Source organism: Nuphar pumila, chromosome 2, assembly GCF_984573655.1.
Source record: "Nuphar pumila chromosome 2, dmNupPumi1.hap1.1, whole genome shotgun sequence".
Taxonomy (NCBI): domain Eukaryota; kingdom Viridiplantae; phylum Streptophyta; class Magnoliopsida; order Nymphaeales; family Nymphaeaceae; genus Nuphar; species Nuphar pumila.
In genome coordinates, this window is record NC_143250.1 from 130,195,622 (window position 1) to 130,208,360 (window position 12,739).

The following is a 12,739-nucleotide window of genomic DNA, read 5'->3' on the forward strand; positions in this document are numbered from 1 at the left end:
TCGGCCCGCAGGACGAACTTGAAAAAGGTTGGTGTTTAGAAAGCGCTTGATGATTGTAATATGAGATTTTCAATCTTTTACCCTCACGCTGACCTAGACAAATGCCACGAGTCTCAGAATTCATCCCTTATCCTAAATGGGTATTGGATTGATGCAAGTTGATGTATGCAAAAATGCAAATGAATGCATGCAAATGCAAAATGATGTGAATGAGTACACATGTGTGCAAAATGAGAGATTTGCTTGTACCTGCCTGCATACAGGATGTTTTGAAGACAATTTTTAAAATAATGCCCCAGTGTAATGGGGGAGTAAGATATTGGATGAAAGGATAAATAATTGATATTTGGGGAATGTTCTCTGAAGATAACAGTGGAAAGATTGACGATGTGCTTCTTGGTGAATTCGGGAGACACTCTGAAAGAGGTTACTCCTTGTAAAAAGACATTTTGTAAAGAAGTATAAAAAATACAAAAGATGATGCCAAACTATGAGGAAGATTGATAATTTTATTGATGAAAGAGATGAGACTATGCCATCCATACAAAATGACAAAAGCAAAATGCAAGAATGAAAGAGTGATGGCCTTGTCGCTCTTAAGGGGCTGATGAGCTGGTTGCTTTATCTTCTTCTTTGCCTTCCATAAGGATATTTTTATCGATATAGTCTTGAATAATATTCCTGAGAACGAAACAATACTCGGTATCATGCCCCATGGCCCGATGAAACTTGCAGAATTGATCTTTAAATCTTCCCCTAGTGATAGGAGGATCATCGACTCTTGGGAGCTTAATCATCTCTTTGGTCAACATATATTCAAGGATTTCTTCACGCGGTTGATCTAGGGGAGTAAAGTCACGTTTAAAACTCCAGTTGTCGTGCTTCGACTTTTCTTGAGGTCTCGACCCTTGCTCAAAAGATCGCTGAGGTTGCTTATCATACTGGGGAATCGACTCACCTTTTTGCTCATTTTTGTTGGGGTTTGGTCCCCCTGGGCCAGAGCTGTGATCTTTCACATTTCCCTTATAATGGTTCTTGTTGTTGCTGGTAGAGTAGGTAAAATGGGTTTTCTTGTTAGATTCCTGCTGACTGCTGCTTTTGGTGAATATGAAACCTTCATAAGATCCATTTTCCATACTCAACTCAATCCATTCAGCTCGTTCTGTCAGTTCTATGAAGCTCTTCGATGGAGATGTAGAAATCAGTCCCCTCAGGGGTTGCGAGAAGTTGCTCAGAATTAAGAACAAAGCATGCCCTTCTGATATGGGGTCTCTCATTTTATTACAAGCTGACCTCCAGCGGTGGATGAAGTCTCTAGCTTTTTCATTTTCTCTCTGTTTCAGGCCACAGAGGTGGCTGAGGGTCGGGAGCGCCTCAGCATTGAACAGAAAGCGCTCAATGAACATATTTACCACCTTATCAAATTCTTTCAGCTCTATGGGGTTGATATGCTCCGAGTACCATTTAGCTGCAGTTCCCTCCAGACTGCGAGGGAAGCAAAGGAAGAGTGCCCGATTGTCACGCTTGAATCATGAACATTCCGCGAAAAACATGGCGAGATGAGCCTTAGGGTCGCCAGAACCATCAAACTTGATAAATTTTCTGGGGAGATTATCCAGATTGTCGTCCCCATCTAAACCATCATAGAAGTCTTCGCTGGTGAAGACTTTCTTACCCTTGTCGCGGGCCTGCAGATCTTTAACCATTTTCATCATGTCTTTTAGCTGTGACTGGGTAGGGTCGTCAACAGACTGGTTTTTGGATTTGTAAGCCGACCCCTGACCCTGAGTCGACCTTTTGAATTCATATTTATTTTCACATTCCTTGTCAGCATCGTCAGCTGATTCTGACTCATCAGATATTTCCTCGTGACGACTCTGCTTTTTGCTGATCTTCACATTCTGGATGGCATGACCCTTATCTTTCTGTTTGGTCTGAATTTGCTCAGTACTGGCCTCAGCTTGCTCTGCCAACATCTTGGTCATCATTTTTTTTTAACATGGCGTACATCTGGGGATCGATGCCATCATCCGCCTGTTGACCCTGACTCTGGATTGATCGAGGTGAGTCCATCTCTTCTTCTGAAGCTACTGAGTATGCGACGCCTTCAACTGATGTGGTTTTCTTTCTGGATCTTGTATGAACCATCGGGTATCACAAATTTTCTCTTGGATTGCTGATGCTCTCTGCAGGGCAGAACTGATGGTTAGGCTTCTGAAGGAAATTTGGTTTGGAGGAAAATATTTGTTGAGAATTTTGGTAGACAATTGAAATAATATCCCATTACTAGGGATTGAGTCATCGCTGGGATTACGACAATTGTGTTGCTATTCTTTGCAAGATAAACAACTGAAAATATGCCTTGTTACCTAGGCGAGGTCGTCAAACCAAAGTGAAATGTAAAATAAAGGAATTTTATTGAGGGGAAAAACATGATTTTATCAATAATACACTTGACAGAGGGGAGGGGGACAGACAATTTTCCACCACTCTGGATAATCAGAAGATACACGAGGACCAGGAAAAATAGTGAGAGCAACAAAGGAATCCCAGCCATGTCTGGCAGAATGGTATGCTCCGGACCACTGTTCTGATGCGAGATCGAATTCTTGCAGAACCCCGGCTAGTGGACGAATCTCTACGCGCTTCTGCCTCTGAGAGAACTGCCTGACACACCGCTCGGGATGATAGTATGCGCAGAAGAACGGGCCAAGTAGTCTGAATCGCTTGCCGTAAGCATAAGTGTATCTGGGAGGTGATTCCTGACGATCAAAGTAGTCCCATACGACTTCTTCCTCCTGAAGGTTGTCGATCAAGAACCGGTATCGCGCAACTGGAAGAAGCTTCTCTCCATTGTATCTGAATGAACTGGCTCGGGCGGGCACGTGCCGGAGGAACCAAGACTGCAAGGCATAGGTGCACCCTTCGACTAGAATTGATTCTCCGAGTGCGAAACGAGTCAACCCTCGGTATAGAAAAGCGAGTGCGGCCATGGCTATTGAGAGGCGGCTGGTCTGTCGACTTCCCCATCTCCTTAGAAGCTGAACTATTCTGATATCCATGTAATTCCGTCCATCGGGAAAGAAAGCTAATCCCACTGTGCACAGAACCATCGCGTGCTGAATTCTCTCTCGAGCTGTCCTGGACAGCGAGCTGACTTCCTCAGATGTCCCATACTGTCTGTAGATTTCGAGCAGGTCCACATATTCGTTTCCATCCTCCTCTATCAATGGCCAAGACTTGCGTCCTGTCATGCAAGCTAAGACATCCTTAGGGTCCAGACCATTGACATTAATCAAAAACTGTTTCTCTAATGGATCTCCAAGTTGATCGGCTGGCTCGGGCAATCCCATAATCTCTGAAAATTCATCCATCAGTACTGTCATCTCGCCCCACGGGAACCAGAAGGTAGAAGTGCTCGGATTCCACCGCTCTGCTAGTGCATGAATCAAGTTGCCGTTGACTGTCTGCTTTCCCACTGCGGACGCCAGTTCCAATCCACACTCGTCCAGATGGTCCGGAAACATACGAGAGAAGTTCTTGAACCATGAATAGTACCACCGGGGAAAGAAGGATCCGGTGCTGAGGACTCGATGTTCGGGAAGACTTTGTCGCACCTCGTAGGAAATGTGACCCTCAGGGAAGACTGAATCGAGCTGACTGGATGCCATCGGACTAAAAGACATGGATATTGGAATAAGACTTGGAAAAATACAGGAAATTTGAGGAAAATGCAGGCAGAATAAAAATAAAGTAGGAAATTCGAGATTCAGAAGACAGGAAAGATGAGAAATCACCTGGAGTTTTGAAGGAAATTAAGGGAAATTTGGAAAATCGTCCAGGGTTTTAATATTTCATAAAATAGAGTATTTGAAAATCGTCCAAGGTTTAAAACATGGACAATACATGGACATGGATTGGGGAATTTTGAGAAAATCGTCCAGTATTTTAGAAAATTAGGAAAAATATGGAAAATAAAAAGGAAATAACATATTCAATCAAATTCTGCATAAACAAGTATGCACAAACAACATTCCCTAAAAGCTGACTCTAGATGCATAAATTCTGAAATGGCTGTGGGACCTTAATCCTAACTCTAAGGCTCAGATCATCTGTATCCAATCCAGTTATGCTTATATACCCAAGCCAAGGCTCGATGTACGTGGCATAAAATCCATTCCTCCGGTTCTAGGTTCAAGTTTTCCAACATCCTTGAGCACCTGCCGATATACGTTGGACTATGGCCCTTGGTACGTGGCAGGGGGGTTTTCACCCAAATAGGTGGCCCAGTTGTGAGGCTCTGTCCCGAACTATGGTTCTGGAAGAGAGCCCAGCAATGTGAAGACCAGGACAATATAGGTAGGGTGATTTTTTAAAATATGAGCACATGCAAGAAAACAGAGGGATCTAAGTCTTAAAGAGATAGAATTTTGAAATATTTGAAGAAGCAAACATTGTTTTCATACAATTCCTAAAATGAGGAGTGTTGTATTAGACCTAAGTCTATGTGAGCATGAAAATTTCCTCCTCAATATGGTCCTACCAAACCATACCTAGTCTACATGCAATCCATGTCAGCTGGGTTCAAGTCTAGGCTCCTAGGTTCATATGATTATGAACATGATTAAACCTTAAAAATACATGCTTATACACAAAATTCTAAGAATATCACAAATTTTGTGATTTTGCAGTGTTTTGGAATTCTTCGGGTGCCCTGTTTTGCAATTCAAGCCATTCAAGCATCAAACGGATTCTAAAAATCCTCAAAATTGGTACCTGCACTTTTGATAACCCTAATATCAAATTAGAATTATAAAAATATTTTTTTGGCATTAAAGTAATCCAAAAATAGCATCAAACCCTAAAAATATGCTATTTTTGACCTAGTTCACCAACCAGTCTCAGTGCAAGACCCGAACCAGGGGTCAAACTTCTATGAAAATCTATGAAATTTTACAAAGAACAAATAGACAGAAAAAAACAGAACTTTTCCTTTTTACAGATCTGAAAAAGCCTTTAAAACCATGGAGATACCCATCCGACAATCCGGACTTGAATATATTGATTTTAACTTTGGTCCTGACTGATACTTTCAATTGAAAATTCTGGGATAAATAGCAGTACTTATTAAAAATATCTAATATTTTAACAGTGAATAGTTGACAGAAAAATAATAATACTCACTTTTTACAGATCATGAATCGGATCTGTAGTTTGGGATTTATAAACAACACAAGTCTGATTAGGGTTTTGGTAAACCCTAACGAGTTTTAAATTGAAAATCAGAGTTTCTGACAGAATAAAAATACTAGACAGTAGTAAAAAATTATGAAAATTTCACAGTAGATATATCTAATCAACATGAATCCATAGAAATTTACAGATCTAAAATCGGATATAGAATGAGAAAAATATCATCACAGCAAGTTACCCTATTGATTTTAACAACAATTTTAAAGTTTTAAAAACCCGACTTGATGTCTGATTTTTCTGACAGGGTTTCCGAAGTCCAAAATCTTTGATTTTTTTACAGTAGTTCAATCACATATGCATGCATCACATATAAAAAAATCAGAAATAAACAACAAGGATTTAAATCCGAAATAACATTATCTTTACTGTTCTAAACCTAAAACACACAGAAATCTAAGAAACTATAAAAACTATGCATTAATTAATGTAAAACAATAAAATAAACCATAAAACAGTAAATAAAAATTATTTCTATGCTATATAACGTAAAAAAAACATGAATAAACCATGAAAATAAAATAAAATCAGGGAATCAATGCCTGGAATTTGCTTTCACCTTTGAAATCATGGATTTAACCCATTTAACGGGTAAATCTCACGTTTCGTCGGTTAAGAACATGAAAAACGTACCTCTCATCGATTCTAATGGATTAGAATCCTTGAAATCACCCTCAAACTGAGTTAGATCATCTTCTTGGGTCGATTTTGGGGTTCTTGGATGAAATCCATGGTTAAATCCATGAACACAAGAGTTTCCATGGTGAAATCTATTGAAAAATCATAAAAACTAATAAAAAATAAAATAATATTAAATAAACTCACCTTGGGGCTGCAGCTGCAATGGAGGAAGGTGGAGGTTCTGGAGAGGAGAGAGAGGCCACAAAAATTTGAGAGAAAAATAGCCTTCTTTTGACCCCCCTTAAGTCCCTTTTTATAGTTTTTCAAAAAGTCACTTAATTAGGGTTAATTAAGAGGTTTTTCATTTTTTAAGGACTCTTTCTAATAAATCCAATAAAGGCAACAATTTTTTGGAGAATTATAGCCTAGGTGGGACTCTAATTAATCCCTAATTAGCCCCTAACTAAACCTAGAAAACCCCCAAATGTGATGCCACTTGGCATCTTCCACATTTGGTTTTTTTTAAAAACCTTTAAAAACACTAGTTTTAAAAACTAAACTTCAAAATGGGTTTTCAAAATGATATTAACTCTTCTAAACCCCTAACACTAACCAAGACACTGACTAACCCTAGTCTAGCCCTGACTTACTCGAATATGGTGCCACCCCGAGTGGGCCCTACTTGAGTTTTTTTCAAAAAGCGATTTTAAAACTTGAAATTGAAGGAATTTTCAAAAGAGATTCAAAAGTAGACTTGAAATTAAAAGTTTTGAAATGACACAAAGTTCCAACTGGGTCAGAACTCCTCTGGATATGGCGCCAACTGAGTGGACCCCACATCAGAGTTTTGAAAATTTGAAATAAATACTGAAAATGGCTTTGAAAAGGGTTAAGATCAACAGTTGAAATTCAAAGTTTTAAAAATAGAGTCTCAAGCGAACTGGACTCTGGGCTAGAGTCCTGGATTTTTAGGACTCTGTGATTTTGGTTTTTAAAATCCAAATAAAGGAATTTTTGAAAAGATTTCATCGAAAATGGTGAAACAAGTCAGAAAATACAGTCAGGGTTAGACTCCTAACTCGATCAGAACTCTAAATTAGAGTCCTGGATTAACTGGACTCTACAAAATGACCTAAATTTTGAAAATAAATGGAAATAAATGAAAATGGAATAAAAACAGACTTCAAAACAGACTCCTGACTGGACTGGGACTCTGGGACACAGTCCTGATCGGACTAAAACTCTAGATTTTTTTGGTATTTTCTGAAAAACAGTTGAAAGAACTTGTGAAAAAGTTAAAATAATAACAAATATTGGAATAAACCAGAGTTCTGATTCAACTGAGACTCTGAGAACAGAGTCCTGATTGAACTAGGACTCTTATATTGTTGGATTTTCTGATAAGTAAGTGATGGAATTTAAGCAAAGCTTTTGAAAACCAGTGAAAATGAAGTGAGAAAATCAATTTTGGATAGAATCCTACTTCGATCAGGACTCTGGGGTAGAGTCCTTATTTGATAAGGACTCTGAGATAAAACCTCAGAATTTTAAAAATCTTTGATAAAAGCGCAACAGTTTTGATAGATGAAAAGATTTTTGAAAGATTCTTTCAAAATTTGAAATCAGGATCGGAGTCCTGATCCAACTAGGACTCTTTGAACAGAGTCCTGTTTTGACTAAAACTCTGAGTTTCTGACTCATTTTGAAAGATTTTAAAAGATTTGATTGAAAATGGTTGTGAAAGATTAGAGTTCTAATCCGATTAAAACTCTGAAGAAAAGTCCTGATCCGACTGGACTCTTGAAGAAGAGTCCTGATCCAACTAGGACTCTAAGATTTTGGCCAAAACAGAAGATTTTGAAAGGTTTTCTCCGAAAAAAGGTAAAAAGGTAGTGAAAAGTAGAGTTTTGATCCGACTAGGACTCTGGAAAAAGAGTCCTGATCCAATTAGGACTCTAAATTTTTTGAGATTTTTGATAAATGAAGGAATCCAGAAGCGACACCACCTAAATGGGTCTCATCTGAGAATTGAAATCAATTGAAATTGAGTTTGAAATGAATCCAGATTGTTTTCTAAGAAAACATTACGAAATGTAAGGTCATGGGGGTTGGAAAATGATAGAATGTTGAATAAAACCCAAGTTTTGAAATTGATTTCGAAAGAAAAAGTTTTAAAACTCAAATCTGGATTAAATATTTTGAAAACAGGAGTGTTGGATCTCGAAAATGAGATGGGATGACATGCAGTGCTATGCAATGCGATGAAATGATATGCAAAATGTATGCAGTGATATCAATTACATATGAAATGGACAAACACTGGATGATAGTGAAAATTTGGGATGTTTACATAGGACAATGCCAAAATACACCGGTTGGCAATATCTGTTACGGTCCAAAATTTGCCCCAATTTGTCTTGGTGTTCTTTTGATTTTAGTAGGATTTGATGTTTTGATTTTTGGCTTCAATGGATCGGGTGTAGTGAGACAACGAGTTTCAATACTAGTTTATAGTCCAGTTATTTTCAAAGTAGTGAGTTAGTTTTATACAGGTCAATATCCAGAAGTCGTTCTAACACTTGTTATACAGCCCATAATATGAAAGATGCCCTAGGAACCATGCTTTAAATCCAAGACGACACTTCATGTCCCATGAAGTGCAATTCCAGTTTGTGTGGGGTCCATTATGCTGATATGAAAGCTTATGTGGCTGAATATAGTGTAGAAAAGTTAAATGACACATGTCTCCTATTCAAGCAAGGGAAGAGGATATGGGTCCTACAAGAACACATGACACAGAAAGAGAGTTTTCTATAAGGAGAGAAATGTTCCTAACTTATTATGGCACTTGGCACATGAAGGGAGAAGGAGAAAAAAAAAGGAAAAGTAACTAAATTAGAAAAGCAACAAAGTCAACAAATGAGTGTCATAGGTTGGGGTGCCTCATATGAAGAAGAGAGAAAAGAAGAAAGGAAAAGTTCCCTCCCCTCCTTCCAAAAAGTGTCACCTCTTGTTAAGGGGGAGATGACTTTTTTAAACTTTCTCAAATTACGAAAATTTAAAAGTTGGTTCAACTAGGGTATTGTTACCAGTTTACTATTATTGCTTTTAGGAGGTTTTAGATCTAGTTAGGATCCAGTTTGGGATGGACCCCAGTTAGTCTAATTGGCACCCTTGCTAGTGTAGTTCTGAATGCCAGATATGACTATGTTTTGACAATTAGAGAGTGTATGAGTGAGTTAGATTTTGCTTTTTGGACCAGAGTTGCACCCATATACAAGTCGAACACTACAAAAGGTGGTCTACGGTTACATTTTAGATTTTATGCAATTATGGAATTATATTGATTTCCTTCATATCTCTCTCTATTCTCTCCTTTACTCGAGCATGAGTCCAAACCCTTCTTTGAAAGGCAGGTTGAATTGATGTAAGGGTCCAAGCCCTTCTATCCCCTACGTGTTAACCGGAGGTGACGCTTGCTCTGAGGATTTGACTTCGTGTTGCCCTCCAGTCATGGTTCTACTGGTCTAACCCCTTATTAAAGGTATACCATGTTGATCTCACTTCCTAAACTCCTATTTTAAGTAATTCCCAACCCAATCTAGCCACAACTACAAAACCGGTCTTACCCAGTAGGTGTTGTCCACTCTTCGGGACAAATTTGATTCTCTGGGACTTTCAACACTCTTCCCTCAACTTTGCACTTACACCAAACCTTTGGCCACATCCCTTGAACTCAAGTAGGACCTCTTAAACCAACCTTGACCCTCCTTGCCTTGATTTAGCTTAGAACTCTCAAAAACAGGTCAGTCAAGCTTACTGATTTGGCAAGTGTTGACTTCTTGGTCTGTTTCCCTTATTTCCACCTCCTTGTACCTATGCCAATGTCCCAACCACTTCCTAGACTTCCTTTCCTAACTCAACAAAGTCATGGTTGAGTCCTAGGTCCAGTGTTTGCCTCTCTACCTTCCAAACTCCCATAAACTACCCTACCCGATTTAGCAAGCCTAATATGTTTTTCCTATTTGACCCTACCGCACCTCCCAAAGCCTATATGTTTGTTCCATAACCCTTGGTCGTGTGTCGTTCCTCATCTCACATCCCAAGAAAATCTCATAATCTCATGAACTAAACCTTAACCCATTGGATCTCAAATTGCACCATTGTCTTAAGGCTAGATGCAACCCATAACCCACAGGTCCCGCGATCAAAATTACATGCCTAAAATTTGAGTTATAACAAGTGGAGTCAGAGCGAATCCTAAAAGAATTTCAAGGAGTATCGTAATTGTCAAGACCCAGATCTATGCAAGGGAAGCAAGATCCAACCACTGAAGACTAGAGCCATAGTTGTCTGATCATGTCCTAGTTGAGTGCTCCATACACATTGTGGTTGGCAAGACTTGCAGAAAGGTCCACTAGCTCTAAGATTTTTGGTATAAATTTTACAATCATGACCATTAATTTAGAATTTTATTTCACTCAAATTAGAGTCGTATCGACCCTGCTAGGCACTTCCCAAGTCAAGCCCAATTTTTTTTGTGGGACACAGGATTTTGGTTCAAGATCAAATGCCTGCTCAACTTTCAAAAACTGTGATTAGGTGAGTCTATATAAAAAAATCTAAAAAATAATTTTCTATCTCCTCCACGTGTTACGAATCAACTATAAAAAAGTTGGATGTAGATCTTCATTTGCCCTACAAAATTCTTCCATCCGGACCCTGTCAAAACTAACTAATGTAATCGATTATGACAATGACCTAGAACTAAGACCTGCTTCAAAAATTCACTAAGCTCCAACCCTTAGGAGTTTTATGCTGAAATTTTGTTGAGAGTTTTATCCATGTGATGCAAATTTTTAGATTTTCTCGACACCTGTGTTGAGAGATTTAAATTTTGAAGTACACCTCTGCACTACCTATAATCAAGAAATTGGTCTCTATTCAGAAATTCATATCTCCCAATATCCTTTGAATTCTAGCTTAAAATTTGGTCCATGAGCATGCGTATGTGTTAACCAAATACTAACCAAATTTCAAAAATTTTAGTGACACGTATCTGAAGATACGAATTTTGTACCACAACCTGATTTCTCATGATTGTGGCCAACTGAACCTATCCTATCCAGTCTTGTTTCCATTATAGAACTACCTAGCCCCACCTAAACCTCACAGATACAAGGTTAGCTAATTTGTGGAGGCTTCATGAACCTTTCAAGCTGGAGATCAAAGTGATGAAGTTCACCATCATGTCAAACAAGATTGAGCACTATCTGCATAAATCCAAGTGAAGATGTTTCAACAAAGACAACAAAGCGTTGGACAAATTAAGTGTAAGGAGCACATTGAGAGCTCCATAACAACGTTCACATATCATATAGAGGCTCTATACTTCCCCTGCTATGCAACTCATATAGAGCCTTCGATTAATAATTTCTAAGTAATTCCAAAGTATTTTTCAAAATTTTTAATTTTCTAAAAATCTTCTTTTCAAAATAATTTTGATTTCAATTTCAATTTTAAGGTAATTTCAATTTCAATTTCAATTTTAATTTTAATTTTAATTTTAATTTCAATTTCAATTTCAATTTCAATTTCAATTTCAATTTCAAAGTGATTTCAATTTCAATTTCAAAGTGATTTCAATTTTAATTTCAAAACAATTTCAATTGCAATTTAGATTTCAATTTCAATTTAAATTTTAATTTTAATTTTAAATTCAAATTCAAAGCAATTTTAATTTCAAGATATTTTCAAAACAATCTCAATTTCAAAATAATCATATGGATTCCTTCTTTAAAAACCGATTTCCTCAAAATCAGCTAGATTTTTCCTTTTTAAAAATCAATTTTCTAAAAAATATCTCCTTTTTCAAAGTATTTTCAAAGTGATTCCAAGCTGGCATCATGATTTTTCAAAGCATCTCTTTTCAAAATAACTTCAAAAAATTTTGCAAAACCATTTCAAAGCAAATTCAAAATAAATCTTAAAACAATTTCAGAGCAATCTCAAAGCCATTCTAAGCATACATCATGTTTTTTTCTTAAATTTTTTCTCAAAATCACATGATTGGTTCCCTTTTCTGCATTCTAGGACTTAGAATAATTACTTAAGAATTTAAGCAAAGCAAGTCATACAGTTCAATCCTTGGGTCAATTACCCCTGGTAAAGGCACCAAGAACGGTTGGACCTCATACCGACAGACAGATCCCATTTTCTGATTTTTCTCGTATTTTTAAAAAATGGAGGTGAGTTTTTAAAATCTTTTTCAAAAGGTTAAGTGGACGTGTGAAAGTAAAAAATTTGCAATGATCACAACTTTGGCAACCGTGATGGGACCTGTCTTGAATAAATTTATGTCTTGTCTTGCTTAATTTTCTAAGTTATTATTTTATAAATGTCAGCATTTGCTTGTGAACCTATGAGCCTAGACTTTGACCCAACTCACATTTGATGCATATAGTTTTAGGCATAGTTTGGTAGGACCAATTGAGGAGTTCTATTCATGCTCACTTAAACTTAGGTCAAATATAAACCTCTTCAATCTAGGCTTGAATGCAAACCTTGTATGCAAACCTTGTATGCAAGTGTATCCTCTCTTATTTTAAACCTCTATCTTAGGCAACATTGCATTAGAGCCTTTCGATTTCTTACATGCTTGAATCATATTTTTAAAACCTCCCTACCTATGTTGTCTCGCCCACCACATTGTTGGGCTTTCTCTCTGAACCATAGTTCGGGATAAAGCCTCACAACTGGGCCACTTATTTGGGCTAATAACCTCCCTGCCATGTACCAAGGGCCACAATCCAAAGTATATCGGCATGCGCTCAAGGATGTTGAAAAACTATACCCTTAGAACCCCAAA